The following is a 16,006-nucleotide window of genomic DNA, read 5'->3' on the forward strand; positions in this document are numbered from 1 at the left end:
CGGCGTGGCGGGGAGCAGCCGAGCTGCGGGAGGGGCAGGAGACGCGTTTCCATGATAACATTAATTTATTATGAATTTCCACCACCACCCCCGCCCCCGCCATAGCAGCAGGGCTTTCCCCTTACCCCACCGGCCCCGCACCGTGCCCCGCAACCCCGCCGCTCCCCGGCCCCATCCCCAACCCTGTCCCCATCCCCAACCCTGTCCCCATCCCGATCCCTGTCCCCATCTCCGTCCCCATTCCCATCCCTGTCCCCGTCCCCATTCCCATCCCCAGCCCCGTCCCCAGCCCCGTCCCCGTCCCCATCTCTTCCCTGGGGCTTTTGACCGCCCCCCCCCCCACACCCCGCACCTCGCTCTCTCCTGCTCTTGAGCAGTTTCACCCATGGCAAAGGTTGCTTTTTCCTAAGGAACGGAACAAACCACCGAAAACAAACAAAAAAAAAAAAAAATGCCCAAACAGATAAAAAACATTTTTATTTTCTTTCCATGACGCGTACGCCTGCGTGCTCGGGGGTGACACTATTTCAGGCATGTCTATTATTTATGTTTCTCTATATTTATATTAATTAGAGATGCCATCCATGTACGTAGTTCTCCAACTTCAAAAAAAAAGCAGGAGAAGGGGACTGACAGCTGCGACTGAACTTTCTCGAGAGAAACAAGCAGAGAGGAGCAGAATGCACAGCTATCGCTGCGCTCCGTGTGCCAGACCCGTGTGACGTTCCTGCTCTACACCTGGGATCTCTCCAGTCCCGGCCCCAATTTCCCTCCCTCCCTCCTGGCTGGGACCCCAGAGAGATGGGTCGGGGCTCCTGGCTGGGATGCTGAGGATGACAAAGTCCCCAGAGTCATGCCAATTTTAGGGGACATGGTGGCACTTATGTCACTTGTGCCGGGGCAAGAGGAGCATCCTGTCAAAGCACCTACCAGCCTCTGTGATGGGCTGTGGTGGAGCACACAGGACCCTCACCTTGCGGAGACGTGGAAAGAGGGCCCTGAGATCCCCCACTCCCATCCACACTGATGGGATCCACTTTCCATCGGGAGCTGTAACCTGTGTCAACACCTGGCCAAAGTGGGTGACATCTCCTCTCCAGTGAGATGAGTGTCCCAGCCCTGTCCTCGTCCTGTCCGATGGTTCCAGGTCACTTCTCCTTCATCTCAGGGAGGGCTCTCTGCAGGGAGGTGACCGTTTGCCAAATGTGGGTGAGAGAAGGAGGAGAATGAGGAAGGCTCCTGGCTGGACACCAGCTATTGCTTTCACCCAGGGTACCAGGGCACATTGGCTCCAGGCTGGGCAGGCAGAGCAAGACATCGAGGTGCTGGAGCGAGTCCAGAGAAGGGCAACGGAGCTGGTGAAGGGTCTGGAGCACAAGTGTGATGAGGAGCGGCTGAGGGACCTGGGGGTGTTTAGTCTGGAGAAAAGGAGGCTGAGGGGAGACCTTCTCGCTCTCTACAACTGCCTGAAAGGAGGGTGTAGCGAGGTGGGAGTCGGTCTCTTCTCCCAGGTAACAAGTGATAGGACAAGAGGAAACAGCCTCAAGTTGTGCCAGGGGAGGTTTAGGTTGGAGATCGGCGAAAATGTCTTCACCAAAAGGGTTGTCAAGCATTGTCACAGGCTGCCCAGGGCAGTGGTGGAGTCCCCATCCCTGGAGGGATGTAAAAGCCATGGAGATGTGGTGCTGAGGGCCATGGGTTAGTGGTGGCCTTGGCAGTGCTGGGTTAATGGTTGGACTTGATAATCTTAAAGGTCCTTTCCAACCAAAACGATTCTGTGATTCTGTGATTCTAAATGCCTCCTGCAAAGGCTCCTTTTCCCAGGAAGAAACCTTGCACCAGACAAAACCTTTCCCAGCTCAGGGCTGACCCCAGCCCTTGCCGGAGTGATGCACTCGGGATGTGCTCTCACCTCCAGCAACGCTCTCTGGCCAGCAGCAGCCCCCCCGGCGCTTTCCAGGTGGCTGGGAGCTCCCACAGCCCTTGCCAGTTGTTGGCAATGGCCCTGTGTGAGTGGCGCGTGAATATTTTCTCCCGGCAGGGAGTCCAGCTCCACCTCGAGAAGCCGACAGCCCAGCAGAGATGCTGCACTCCCCCACTCCGCTCTGGGTTTGCTCACGCCTGCCCAGGCTGTCAGTGAAACACCCCCAGCACACCCAGATGAGCTTCATCCTTTCCTCACATCCAAGTAAGTATTCCTTCCAGGGATTAATTAGCAAATTAAAATGGTAGAAAGACAAAATTATTATGATTAAGCACAAGCCCCGGTGATGATGTCTCTCTCTTGCAGATCTGCCTGCTGTGTCCCAGCCCATTCCCACCTCCCTCGAAGGGCTGTGGGCAGCAGATTCAGCCCCCGGATTGATTCCCTTAGTGGGAAAGAGAGTGGGGTCGGGGTTTGGGTGGATGAGAGCTATCTACAGGTGCCTTAAACAGTGATCCCCGGGCCCAAAGGTCCTGACCATGTGGCCCACAGTGCTGTGCACCTGCAGGAGAAGGAAGATCCCTTTGCTGGGGCTTCAGCAAGCGTGAGCCGGGGTGCTGGCAGCAGCTGCGAAGCCTCTGTGCAGGCTGGAGGTGAAAAACCCAGGTGCAGAGAAATGGGAAGAAAAATGTGCCGGCGTGGGGACGCTGCCCTGTTCCATAATCTCTCCTCTTGGGGATTCATAATTTCTGCCCCAGTCCCCATCAGTTTACCAATACTCTCCCTGCCATGGATCGGTGATGAGCCACTACCCGCCAGAGACCCCGCAGCCGCGGCTGCCCGTGCCCCCTTGGCAAAGCAGTCCTGCCTGGAGGCTGGGGCTGCCCGAGCCTCCCTCTCCACGTTAATGCCAGCGATGTGCTGAAAGCTGGCTTGGTTAGAGCTGCAGCTCCGTTTTCTAGCCCCGTCCAAAAAAGCCATCACATTTTGCCTGGCAAAAATTGTCCTTCTTAAACCTGAGTCACAATCCCTTGTTCTGATGCTCAGTAATTTCTTCTTTTTCAGCAGTTCCTCCTGGCAGGGCCCAAACCCCAGCGGGTATCAGCGGGCAAAGCCGGTGGCAGAAAGTGCAGGTCCCTGCGGCTTTGGGGGCTGAAATCCCTTCTGTGCCTGCTCTGCCCTGCACCCACGGGACTCGGGCACCCGGGTTCCCAAGGAGATGGTTGCTCTGCAAAGCCATCGCCCTTCAGGGTGGGCACTGACGGGGAGTCCCCACTGCTCCCAGTGGTGCGGGCAGGGGCACAGAAGCAGGACAAGCCTTATTTTGGGCCCACCCGAAGGGAAGAGGATGCTTTTCCCAGTGCGACAAGCCAAAGAGAAGTTAAAAGCATCTTTTCATCATCTGGGCAGACTTGGGGCATTTTTATCCGCTTTTTCCTTGCTTTAACTCTGGTTAATTTGCTCTTGAAGTGTTGACCCAAGGCAATGCCAAGATTTGCTGCTAACTCGGTTGTAGTGCCACCCCCCCTGCTTGGGCTCTTTCACGTAAGGGAGCAGGAATCCCTCGCAATTAGAACTTGATTATTTTACTGAACGTGTGATTACAAATGGGAACCGCAAAGCCCGTCAGGGCTCTGACTAATGAGCACCGCAGCCAAGATACAATCAAAATGAGCCCAGGCTCCCCCTGGCCCCAGCTCTTGCTCCAAAGACAAGTGGGCTGCTCAGAAAGCCGCTCGCCTGCCCTTCACCCCCTGTTATTTTTCAGAGGAAAGATGGTAAATTTTAAAGGGGAAAAAAAAAAACACTTGAGAAATTTCCAGGCTTTTTTTTTTCCAGCTTTCGTTCTGCTCAGTGGCGGTGCCCCAGGGACGGGCAGGGAGAAGGACAAGCTCTCCCGCTCCTGCCTGCAGGTGGTCGCTGGCGTTATATTAAGTCGCGGTGAGCCTGGAGAGCAGCAGATTAGGCTGGAAATTAGAAAACGCGGCGGGGATGGGATGTCCCCCGAGAGGGACTCAGCCGCAGAGCGGAGACACCGTCGGTGTCGGAGACACCGACATGGCTGAACTGGCCCCTTCCCAGCCTCCAGTGATATGGGGTGCATCGTGCCGAAGGCCAACCATATCCTGGCTGCATCCCCAGCAGCGTGGCCAGCAGGGCGAGGGAGGGGATTCTGCCCCTCTGCTCCACTCTCCTGAGACCCCCCCTGCAGTGCTGCATCCAGCTCTGGGGCCCTCAACACAAGAAGGACACGGAGCTGTTGGAGCGAGTCCAGAGGAGGCCACGGAGATGCTCAGAGGGCTGGAGCGCCTCTGCTCTGGAGACAGGCTGAGAGAGTTGGGGCTGTTCAGCCTGGAGAAGAGAAGGCTCCGGGGAGACCTTCTAGCACCTTCCAGTGCCTGAAGGGGCTATAGAAAAGTGGGAGAGGGGCTTTTTACAAGGGCATGGAGTGATAGGATGAGGGGGAACAGTTTTAAACTGAAAGAGGGGAGATTGAGATGAGATGTGAGGAAGAAATTCTTTGCGGTGAGGGTGGTGAGACCCTGGCCCAGGTTGCCCAGAGAAGCTGTGGCTGCCCCCTCCTTGGCAGTGTTCAAGGCCAGGTTGGATGGGGCTTGGAGCAACCTGGTCTGGTGGAAGGTGTCCCTGCCTGTGGCAGGGGGGTTGGAACTAGATGGTCTTTGAGGTCCCTTCCAACCCAAGCAATTCTATGATTCTATGATTCTGTCTCCGCTGCTGGCTGACTGCATCCCCGCTCCTCAAGACCAAACTGCCTGGCTCTCCCGTGATTTCTAGACAGGATGACGTTGTGGAGGGTGAGATAGTTCTGGGTTTGGAATCTATGGGGCTGGCGTATCAGCTGGGGGAGCGCTGGCAGGCAGCAAGTGGGAGCTGCAGCGATGCGGTCGGAGGGAAGACGTGCAGCAGTGCCAGCCAGCAGCTCTCCAAGGCTGAGCAGCTCTTGCCTGAGCCCGTCTCCTGCGCAGAGCCAGCCTGCTGTCGGGGAAAGATGGTGCGAGTGAGTCAGGAATCTGGGCGAAGAGACGTTCTCCCCGAGGCTGGAGGAGAACCCCACACTGAGACAGCGACCAGCGACACGGAGCCTGTGAGCCACCCGCTCCCTCTGAGCCCAGGAGCTCAGCATGGGCTGGGGAAACCCAGGTGGAAGGGAGGTAGGTGACTGAGACCAGCACTATGGGCCGAGTCAGAGCACCCATGGGTGCTCCACCCTGAGTCTGCAGAAGATGGTGACCACAGTGACAATGCAACAGCTCAGAAAGGGACAGCGTCATAGCGTCAGGGCATCAGGAGCTGTCAGCAGAGAGCATGAGGGATGGCCATGCACCTGCCACGCAGGGTGCAACACTGCACCTTCCCACCCACGCCTCGACCGCATCGCTCCCCAAAATTACATCTTGGCAGTGTAAATGCAGAGCAAAGGCACGAGGGGTGCTTCAGCACAGCCGTGCAGGAGGTGCTCTGCCTGGGTCTGCCGATGTTGGTGTGATATTATGGTAATAAAACGTGTAGAAAAGTGTGCTGTAGACTGCCGTGTCTGTGCTCCCGGCCGTTATTTCACTCGAGTAAGTAGCGTAGTGGGAAAATCACACATTCAACCGAGTACATGGAAAAGCTCTCTCGTACAGAGAGATCAGTGCATCACCTGCAAGCTCAGGTGACCGACGCTGTGGATGACAGCCCATTGCACACACCTGGGTGCAGCTGGGTGCCTGCAGCAGGACAAGGGAGGTGGGAGGAGGAGGGCAGGTGAGGAGCATGAGGCAAATCCGGGGTGCAGGAGCTCATGCCGAGGCAGAGCCCCGGCTCCGTGTCCTCGGGACAGGCGTGGGAACAGCGGGCTCCTGCCTTGGCTCTCAGCTCAGGCTGCTGCCTTGCCTGGGGCGTGCAGAGCAGAGCAGGGAAGGGAATCAAGGAGCTGTCAGGTGTTGTTAGCGGTGTGACATCTCTTAATAATGCCCGTCTGGTTGGAAGGCACCGGATCCGGCAGGGTTTCTGCAGACCTGATGGCAAATGCTTTTGCCAAGGTTTTACAACCAGCGTTAATAAACACGCCAGGGCGGCATTTGGCACCGTGAGCTGAAACTTCCCAGGCTGAGAGTGAGAAAAACCAGAATTACAGCAAAAATCCTCGCTGCACAGGGCAACCCATTCCACCTTCCAGGATGAGCAGATCCCACACAGCTGTGGGTCACTTCTGGTGGGGGTGTGGGTTCCCACGGACACCCCACCTCGCTGGGAGTGCGTGCAAGGATCCTGCATCCTTAACCAAAGGGCTGGCTGGGCTGTCCAAGTTTTCCACCAGCCTTTCATCCATGGAAAGCCACCAGCCCTTTATCCCAATCTCCATCCTTCTCATCCTGCATCGCTGCACCATGAGGAACATGGGTGGCTGCGTGGGGCGAGAACTGTGGTGTGGAAAGCCCTGAACTCTGGGAAGAGGGATTGCGGGGACACTGCGGGGGCTTAAACCCGCGGTGACAAACCCGTGTCTCATCTAAAGGCAGCACGTGTTGTGCAGGCAGCGGGCAGGATGGCAGCGCATAGAAAGTGTCTGGGAGGGAACAGCTGGACCCGTAGGTGTGTAATAGCTGCAGATAAAGCCCATGTGATTTCGAGAAATGCCGCATTCGGGGACGATGAAAGGGTAGAGCTGAAGCAAGCGGCTGTCGATGAATCACAGGGCTGGAGGGAACACGCTAGCGGGTGTTTAAACTCCTCTGTAAAGCTTGGCTCGGTTCTGGCAGACGTTTGGGCATTGCAGGAATGGGCTCTGCTGCCCATTCCTGGCTTCTCCCATCAGAGCCAAGGAAACAGCGCAGGGTAGAGGGGGGCACTAAATGCCATGGTACATGTGGGGGATCCCCGCGTGCTGCCGCCCCCAAAGCAGGGCAAGGGGCCGTCAGATGGGTGCCTGGGGCTGCAGCACCGGAGCACGTGGTCCCAGCATGGCATACTGGTGTGAGCCGAGCTTTGCCAGGACGGCCCTGGCCACAGAGCTGCTGGAGGAGATGGCTGCTGCTGCATGGGGTCAGAAGGGGCTGGCAGATCTTCGTTTGCCCTCATTAACATCGGCTGACATCTTTTCTACTCCTGGCTGTGTCTGCCAGACCTCCAGCCCCGGCATGCTCACAGCACAAGGAAGGCGAGGAGCGGTGAGGCGGGGGCAGTCTGAGACACCGGCACCCCCAAGACACCCTGGCACCCCCAAGGCACCCCTCTGCTCCTGCTGCTCCTGCCGGGAGCTGGGGGCTTGGCCACCCCCAGCTCTGGGGCCCTGCAGAGCCCTGAACGGTCCCTCGGGTGCTTTGGCCTCTCTTAAGTGAGCAGGATTAAGTTAGCCTTGTTAAAAACCCTTTCAGTCTGAGCAGTCTGGAGTGCCAGGCTGCAGGGGACACCCCGTCTCCCCATGGCAGGCTTCACAGGACCACCGGTGGGGACAGGGGGGTCCCTGAATCAAACCGCCTCGAAGGTGTTGATACTTCATGCCCCTGCAGATGCCCTTCACGTGATTCCCGCAGCCGGCCCGGACCGTGCCCCCACTGCGGCTGCTCTTCTCCAGGGTTGTGGTGCTGGACTGGAGGTGTCTCCCCAAAGCCTGCCCCGTCATCCCCGAGGGCTGGCTGGAGCCCTCCTCGCGATAAGAATCGCTTTAAGTATATACTTCCTTCAATCCCTTGAACTCTCAAATTAAAATAAGGATGTGGGATTTAACTTGGAAGGTTTTGAAGCAGATATTTTTGTTATACATCATCATGCGTGTCACGAGTCTAAAATATTTGGAAGGGCTGTATAAATAGCCGTTTGATCACCTTTGCTCAGCTGGCTCCTGCTTCCCTCCATCTCCCAGCTGCCGCCGAGCAGGGAAACGTGCGTGGCACTCAGGGACCCACATTTTACTTTCAGTTACTTGCAGTGTTTTGAAGAGAGATGCCTTGTTTCATCCAAAATACAGGAGAGGAGGAGAGGAGAGAAGAGGAGAGGAGAAGAGAGGAGAGGAGAGGAGAGGAGAGGAGAGGAGAGGAGAGGAGAGGAGAGGAGAGGAGAGGAGAGGAGAGGAGAGGAGAGGAGAGAGGACCAGGGCACGTGAGGATGCTGTTTCCCCCAGCATCCCTCCAACATCCACAAGCTCTCAGGACAAAATCGTTGGCATCGAAATGCTGGCACGTTACTGGAAATTACACCATGCTCCGGGCAATCGCTGTGTCAACCCCAGAACTCCCAGTGTGTGAAATGGGAAATTTTGTGAGGTTTTCAGTGGAGAGAGGGACAAAATAAGCCAGAGGTTTCCCGCTTCAACAGCTGAACCATCTGGGGGCCATGGTTCGGGGTGCCCCACATCTTCCTCTCCATCACCCCACTCCTGTGTCACTGGCCAGTCTGCACCCCAAAAACACCTGCCAGGCACTGGGGGCCGGGGCAGGAGGCACCTCTGACACTCCCAGGGTTAGTTTTATTAATACTACGTCAAGAAGATGTTTCTATTAAAAGACTTTCTGGGTCTAAGATGTGAATCCACAACCGCAGCCAGCCAGCTTGTCTCGGTTTCAGTTTAAACCCCTCCACTGCCGGGCTGCCGGGGCCGGTGCCGCAGACACCAGGAGATGAGAAACATTTGCCATATGCTGAGGGATTACTGTCTAAAACGGAGATGCTTGGCTGCACGCCAAGGTACAGGGTTTCCAAATAGAGTCTGAATCCTGGACAGAAAAGTTCCAACTAAATATAGCCATGACAGCCTCGGAGTTGACTTCTTTCTTTTTTTTGGGGGGGGGTTGAGTTCGCTTAAAATAATCTGGTTTGTGTGGTTTTTTTGTGCGCTGCTGATGAGGGGGCAGGTAGAAGTGTGTTTACAAACAAAGGTACAAACCCAAGGAGATGGCGGGAGGGGGAGTCTCACCCTTCTTCCCGCCCGCCCTGGGATGCTCCCGAGGGATGGAGGGGATGTGGGTGCAGAGCTGGGCTGCCTCCAGCCATTGAGGAGGAGGAACCAGGGGAGGCAGAGCTAGGCCTCCTCTTCCTCATACCCTGCCCAGGAAAGGGCTGTCTGCCTAAAAACCATTGCAGGGAACCAAAAAATCTCAGGGGACCCACAATGATATGGGGGAGAAGACAAGTGGGTGGCCTTGGAGAAAGGCTGTTGCCTGCGGGAGCTCACTTGCACGTGGCTCAGCCAGAAGGATCCTTGCTGGGTGGTGTCGGCAGAGCCAGTCGTGATGCTGGGAGCTGGGAGCGATGGAAGGCTGAGAACAATCCGGTGAGGAGATGGTGCTTTGACTTGGAAAAGGCAATTGGGCTTTTTCTGGGCTGCCAGCCCTGCTCACACCTTTGTGAGACGTGGGCTGGATTAACTCAGCCATAAACCCAGCGGCAAACGTGCAAACAAAATCAAAGCCCATCAGCGGGACGGAGCAAAGGGCTGGGATTTCAGGGGTGCTGCACGCCGGCCGAGCCAGCCCTCGGCTTCGGGATGGCGCAGCTCTGGGTGTGATAAGTGAAACACCTTTGCAAAAGCCCATAGAAAAAACAACAGAGCCTCAATATCTGGGGTGGGAAAGCAGACAGTGGATGCGCTCCTCACGCCGAGCACAGTGCGCTGGGAGGAAGCGATGGAGAGAAAGCAAGTGACCTCATCCTCGGCAACACAACCAGCATCGCTGCTGCCCACGAGCCAGCCACGTGCGCTCGAGGCAGCAGGATGCTGAAACTGCTTTAAAGGGCTGAGGAAGAAAACTCACAGAAAGCCAATAAGTCATTGGTTGTATAATATCATAGATGTATAATATAATATATATAATATCATAAAATATTGTTAATAACCTTGATGAGAAAAAGGAGCCGAGACAAGCTACCTATACGTGCGTTGGCTTGCGCAGTACTCGCAAGAGCTTTCCAACACCTTTGCAGTGCAGGCAGCATTGCATTTAAGGGTTCCCAGCTCCTAGGACAGGCAATAGGAATATAAATTAAGCAGGTGCCTGACACAGGCCCTAAATGAGAAACTGGAGAAACTGGCTGCTCATGGCTTGGACGGGCGTATGCTTCAGTGGGTACAAAACTGGTTGGATGGCCAGACCCGAAGAGTGGTGGGGAAGGGAGTTAAATCCAGCTGGCGGCCGGTCACCAGTGGTGTTCCCCAGGGCTCAGTGCTGGGGCCAGTTCTGTTCAATGTCTTTATCAATGATCTGGACGAGGGGATCGAGGGCACCCTCAGTCAGTTCGCAGATGACACCAGGTTGGGCAGGAGTGTTGATCTGCTGGAGGGCAGGAAGGGTCTGCAGAGGGGTCTGGACAGGCCGGATCGATGGGCCGAGGCCACTGTGTGAGGGTCAACAAGGCCAAGTGCCGGGTCCTGCACTTGGGGCACAACAACCCCCCGCACCACTACAGGCTGGGGGAGAGTGGCTGGAAAGTGCCTGGGGGAAAAGGACCTGGGGGTGTTGGTCAGTGGTGGATGAACAGGAGCCAGCAGTGTGCCTAGGTGGCCAAGAAGGCCACCAGCATCCCGGCTTGTGTCAACACTAGTGTGGCCAGAAGGACTAGGGCAGAGATCGTCCCCCTGTACTTGCACTGGTGACGCCGCACCTCGAATCCTGGGTGCAGTTTTGGGCCCCTCACCACAAGAAAGACCTTGAGGTGCTGGAGCGAGTCCAGAGAAGGGCAACGGAGCTGGTGAAGGGTCTGGAGCACAAGTGTGATGAGGAGCGGCTGAGGGACCTGGGAGGGTTTAGCCTGGAGAAAAGGAGGCTGAGGGGAGACCTTCTCACTCTCTACAACTGCCTGAAAGGAGGGTATAGTGAGGGCGGGATCGGTCTCTTCTCCCAGGTAACAAGTGACAGGACGGGAGGAAACAGCCTCAAGTTGTGCCAGGGGAGGGTTAGATTGGAGATCAGGGAAAATGTCTTCACCGAAAGGGTTGTCAAGCGCTGGCACAGGCTGCCCAGGGCAGTGGTGGAGTCCCCATCCCTGGAGGGATTTAAAAGCCATGGAGATGTGGTGCTGAGGGCCATGGGTTAGTGGTGGCCTTGGCAGTGCTGGGTTAACGGTTGGACTCGATGATCTTAAAGGTCCTTTCCAACCAAAATGGTTCTGTGATTCTATGATTCTATAAGGGCAGCCCCAGAAAACACGGGATGTCTGAGACGGACAAGTATTGAATAATCAGAAGTTGCCCAAAAGAAAAAAAACACCTGATTTTGCAAATATTTCTGAAAAGGCAGGACAGCAGCCCGGGTGTGATCCCCCCACAGCAGGGGAGCCGCTGGGAGGGAGAAGTCTGGCCCTGCAAAATTCCTGTTCCTAAACAACGGCATTGAGGAGGTCGGTGACATGGGGGGAGGTACCGCTAATAATAACAAATCCTGCCGGAGTTATACCTTACATAGATGAAACCGGCATTCGGAGAGCCCAGCGAAAAGCTTTTGTTTAATTTATGGGGCTCAGGCTATATTTAGCTGGCAGATCCTTGGGGTTTTATCTGGGATCGCTGCTCCGAGCCAGCAGCTGGAACATTTTAATTGTTTGCTCTGGGTTTGGGGTTGTTTTTTTTTTTTTTTTCCAAAAGGAGAAAAAGGAAAGCAGGTGCCTGGGTCTGACCCCGCCGGCTTCCTGACCCCCTTGGCAGCACAGCTCAGGGCAGGGAGGGCAAACGAGCCTTAAGGCAGCTCTCTGCCCTCCCAGGTGACTTTCTGGGGTGATGTTGGGGGGTTCACAGGGTGAGCCCCTGTCCTCCAGCCCAGCTGGCTGGCAGGGGCTGCACCCGCCGGGACCCCGCATTCATCCCCAGCCCCTGTCAAAGGGCAGCGATCAGCAGGCGAGGGCACAGGGGGACTTCGCCACGTCGTGTCTCCCCATCCTCTGGCTGCTCCGGTGGTTTAAAAATAGCCTGGGCGGTCCAGCGAGGCGAGAGCATCCCCTTCTTCCAGGAAAGCGAGAAGCACTGCTCCAGGCCTGGGAACGTGCCTGCCTTGGGTGGGGGTTTGATTTGCCAGGGAAGCCCTTTGGTATCTGCCTGGAGCGTGGATGTGAGAGGAGCCATCTGCTCGGGGGACCGGCGGTGTTTATGCCTCCGTGCCAGCCCCGGGCACAGACGGGCTCTGCGGACGCCTCGTCCCCGGCTCCCATCGCACCGCTCGGCCCAGCTGATGAATGCCGCTGTCTCTGTTTAGGAAAACACTCGCTCTGACGCGCCGGGACCTCCTGCAGCAGCTCAGAAATATCCCCTGGCCAGTGGCTGACAAGAGCTGGCACGGCGAGGTGGCTGGCACGGCGAGTTGGCTGTCCCAGCCAGGAGCCAGGGGACAGGGGTCCGCCGGGGTGTCCCTGCCATGCCGGGGACTGGGCACGCCAGCAGCCCCTCTCCAGAGATATGCCCTGGTGCTGAGCACGGTGTGGTCAGAGGAGCACGGGCAGGCGGGGGGCTGGAGGGGTTGATGGGCTGGGTGGGCCCCACGGCAGAGCCACCGTCCTCACAGGCAGCGCTGGATTTGGGGGACGCCGCAGCCCAGAGGGAGTTTCGGGGGTTCCTTCTCCACTGCTGATGCTCGGGGCTGCAGGCAGGCCCCTCTCCCCGGGTTCAAGGGAAGGTGGTGGCTGGTTGGTGAGACAGAAAGGAGGCAATTAAAAGCCAAATGGAGCACCTCGGCCACATGCACGCTGGCTCAGGCTCAGCCGTCTTCGGCCCCGCACCGAGGGTCCTCCAGGACCCCGTCTGCCTGCGCTGACCAGAAGGGACATGGGGCTGGCACTAAAGGGAAAACTTTGAAGAAGAACATGAAAAAGTGACTGTTTTCAACCTTACTTTTGTTTTTTTCCCCTCTTCTTTTTTTTTTTTTCCTTTTTCTTCCTACAGAGTAAATCTTTTTCATTTGAACCCTGCTGACACAAAGGTTTCACACTGAAACGCTGGCAGTCGCCTCTTTCCATCACCGGCCGGCGTGGTGAGCTAATTTTATCCTTCCCAGACCCCCCTCCACCTCCTGGAGATTGTCCTGTTGCAGCCAAAGAGTGCTAGAAAATAGCACATCGCCCACTCATCCAGCCTCCTTCAAGGGAAATATTTATATTATGCCAAAGAGAGGGTTTCCATGGCAGTGATGACTTTAGCACTGTCGCCTTGGAAACCACTTGAGGCCATCTTGAAGGGTTTGAAAATCCCCTTCAGAGACAAATAAGGAGAGGGAGCGGAAAGGCTGGAGGGATTAGAGCGGCGTTTCGGTCTCCCCCAGCTTGTCCATCGGCACTTTGCCTGCTCTTGCTGCCCGGATGCCCGCCCATGGGTGCTCACTCCGGGTCCCTGCCCATGGGTGCTCACTCCGGGTCCCTGCCACCACAGGGATGCTCCATGGCCCAGGTGTTGCTTCACGAATGAATGCAGGACAAACAAATGAGACATTTTTCAAACAGAAATGGTTCAGTAGATGCTTCCTCCTGCCACCAAAGCCGGCCAGCAGCTGCTCTGGTGTCAGGGCATTGCTCAGCAAGCGTGAAAGAGCTGTCTCCAGCCCAGGAGGTGGCTTCAGGGAGACTTCCATGGGCCTCGTAACACCAGAGCGATGCCAGGAACAAACACACAGGTCTCGTGTCTTTTCAGCAGCCCCTGAGTCCCCACTACATGCAATGAGTCCCGTGTTTTGCTTGAGGAGCTGCCAAAATCTGAACCACCTGCAAGAGGCGACTGCTGATGTGAGAGCGCTCGCCTGTGGTGGCAAAATCAAGAGAGGCCCATTCCCTCCTCCGCATCACCCGTCTCCCACGGCTCAGCCCCCTCATCCCATGGCTCGGATGACCTAACGCTATCGGCCGTTCCTGTCCCAGCCTGCGGGAACTCTGTCACCAGCAGCCAGCCCATCTGCCTCTCAAGGACACCAGGAACAGGGCAGGGAGAGCAAAGCTTTCAGAGCGGACAGACGACGAGCTCCATGATGAAGCCAGTGACGGCAGAGGCGGCCAGCGATGCTGCCTGCTCAAGCTACAGGATCACTTTCTTCAGGTTTTGTTCTCCATTTTCCTGAAAAATATTAGTCATCTTCTTAATTTAGGTTAGGGCAATCCAAAATGCATTTTTGTTCCTTCTCCCCGAGCTGCCTCCACGCCGAGGAGCCAGCTACTCGCCAAGCCAGAGCTCTGCCCTCAGCACCCACATTCAGCTCTGCAGTGCATCTCCGGCACTGCTGGCTGCCTCCCACCCACGGGCTCCCCCACGCCGCCCCACACCTGCCCCCCAGACAAAATCAACCAGCCACAAACAACCTGGTGAGATTTCCCGCAGAGAAACAGCTGCATGGTGCTTAGTCCCTCCACAGGATCCCAAGGGTGTGCCTGGCCGCGGCGCTGGTGTCGGGGGAGCTCGTGTCTCCCCGTCCCGCTGCCTGTGCCAGCTGGGATGGGCACGCTTGTGGGAACAGCGGTTGTCCCCTGCTGCTGCCGCTGTGCACGTAGTGATAATCTTACCCCATTCCCAAGGGATCGGAGGTAAAACCAGGTCCCAGAGCAGCCCCACACAGGCAGCATCGCAACCCTCCTCGCAATGGCAGTTGGAAGCCCGTTTCTTTTGGGCTCTCTGCATCACTGGGCATGAATCAAGCGGTGCAGAGCTCTTTGGCTCCAGCACAGGAAAGCACTCAGCTGTACTCTTGACCTACAGCATGTGAAAATCCTCGTTTATATTGGTGCAGCTCATTGCTTCTCAAATGTTGAACATGTGGGCTTGAGGCCAGCGGGCTTCCCGCTTTGCCCGGGAGGGAGATCCCAATGCCCTGGGTGACAAGAACATTCGCAGCTGGCCCGTGCTGACCGAGGAGAGAGCATGGAATGACGAGGGTAAATGTTTATTCATGGGCATGAGGTGGCCCAGACAAACTGGGGCACCCGAACGTGGGTTTACACGGGGTTCGTACACCCTTCATGCGGTCAGGTACAACACGGTCCGGCTAATTGCTAACACCCGCGCTACCAATTGTTGGTCATAGTTAAACTCTGCAAAGTCACTCGATTTCTGCAGCGTTCTTGCTGCCTGTCCATTGATCCAGGTGTCCCGGGAGTCAGTCTGGCTCGAGTTACTGATCTGTGGCGCCAGGCGATGCGGGGGGGGTTTCAAAGATGTGTCAGAGGGGCGGGGATGCTGGTGCTGTCATGGTTGTCCCGGGGTATCCTTTATCCTTCAGGGACTGCTCTAAGCTTCCCAGAAGCAAAGTCCTTCTTTCCAGGGCTGGGCTGTCCTTTAGCTTGTTTTACTTATGGATGAGCAATACCAAAGTCTCCAGGAAAACTCCACCACTTCATGAACTAATATAGAATCACAAAATCGTTTTGGTTGGAAAGGACCTTTAAGATGACCAAGTCCAACCGTTAACCCAGCACTGCCAAGGCCACCACTAACCCATGGCCCTCAGCACCACATCTACACCGCTTTTAAATCCCTCCAGGGATGGGGACACCACCACTGCCCTGGGCAGCCTGTGCCAGTGCTTGACAACCCTTTCGGTGAAGAAATTTTCCCTCATCTCCAGTCTAAACCTTCCCTGGCACAACTTGAGGCCATTTACCCTCGTCCTATCACTTGTTACCTGGGAGAAGAGACCGACCCCCGTCTCGCTACGCCCTCCTTTCAGGCAGTTGTAGAGAGCGAGAAGGTCTCCCCTCAGCCTCCTTTTCTCCAGCCTAAACCCCCCCAGGTCCCTCAGCCGCTCCTCATCACACTTGTGCTCCAGACCCTTCACCAGCTCCGTTGCCCTTCTCTGGACTCGCTCCAGCACCACAAGGTCCTTCTCGTAGTGAGGGGCCCAAAACTGCACCCAGGATTCGAGGTGCGGCCTCACCAGTGCCGAGCACAGGGGGACGATCCCTGCCCTAGTCCTGCTGGCCACACTAGTGCTGATACAAGCCAGGATGCTGGTGGCCTTCTTGGCCACCTGGGCACGCTGCTGGCTCATGTTCAGCCGCCATCGACCAACACCCCCAGGACCCTTTTCCCCCAGGCACTTTCCAGCCACTCTCCCCCAGCCTGTAGCGGTGCGGGGGGTTGTTGTGCCCCAAGTGCAGGACCCGGCACTTGCCCTTGTT

This window comes from Nyctibius grandis, chromosome 32 (assembly GCF_013368605.1).
Source record: "Nyctibius grandis isolate bNycGra1 chromosome 32, bNycGra1.pri, whole genome shotgun sequence".
Classification (NCBI taxonomy): Eukaryota; Metazoa; Chordata; class Aves; order Nyctibiiformes; family Nyctibiidae; genus Nyctibius; species Nyctibius grandis.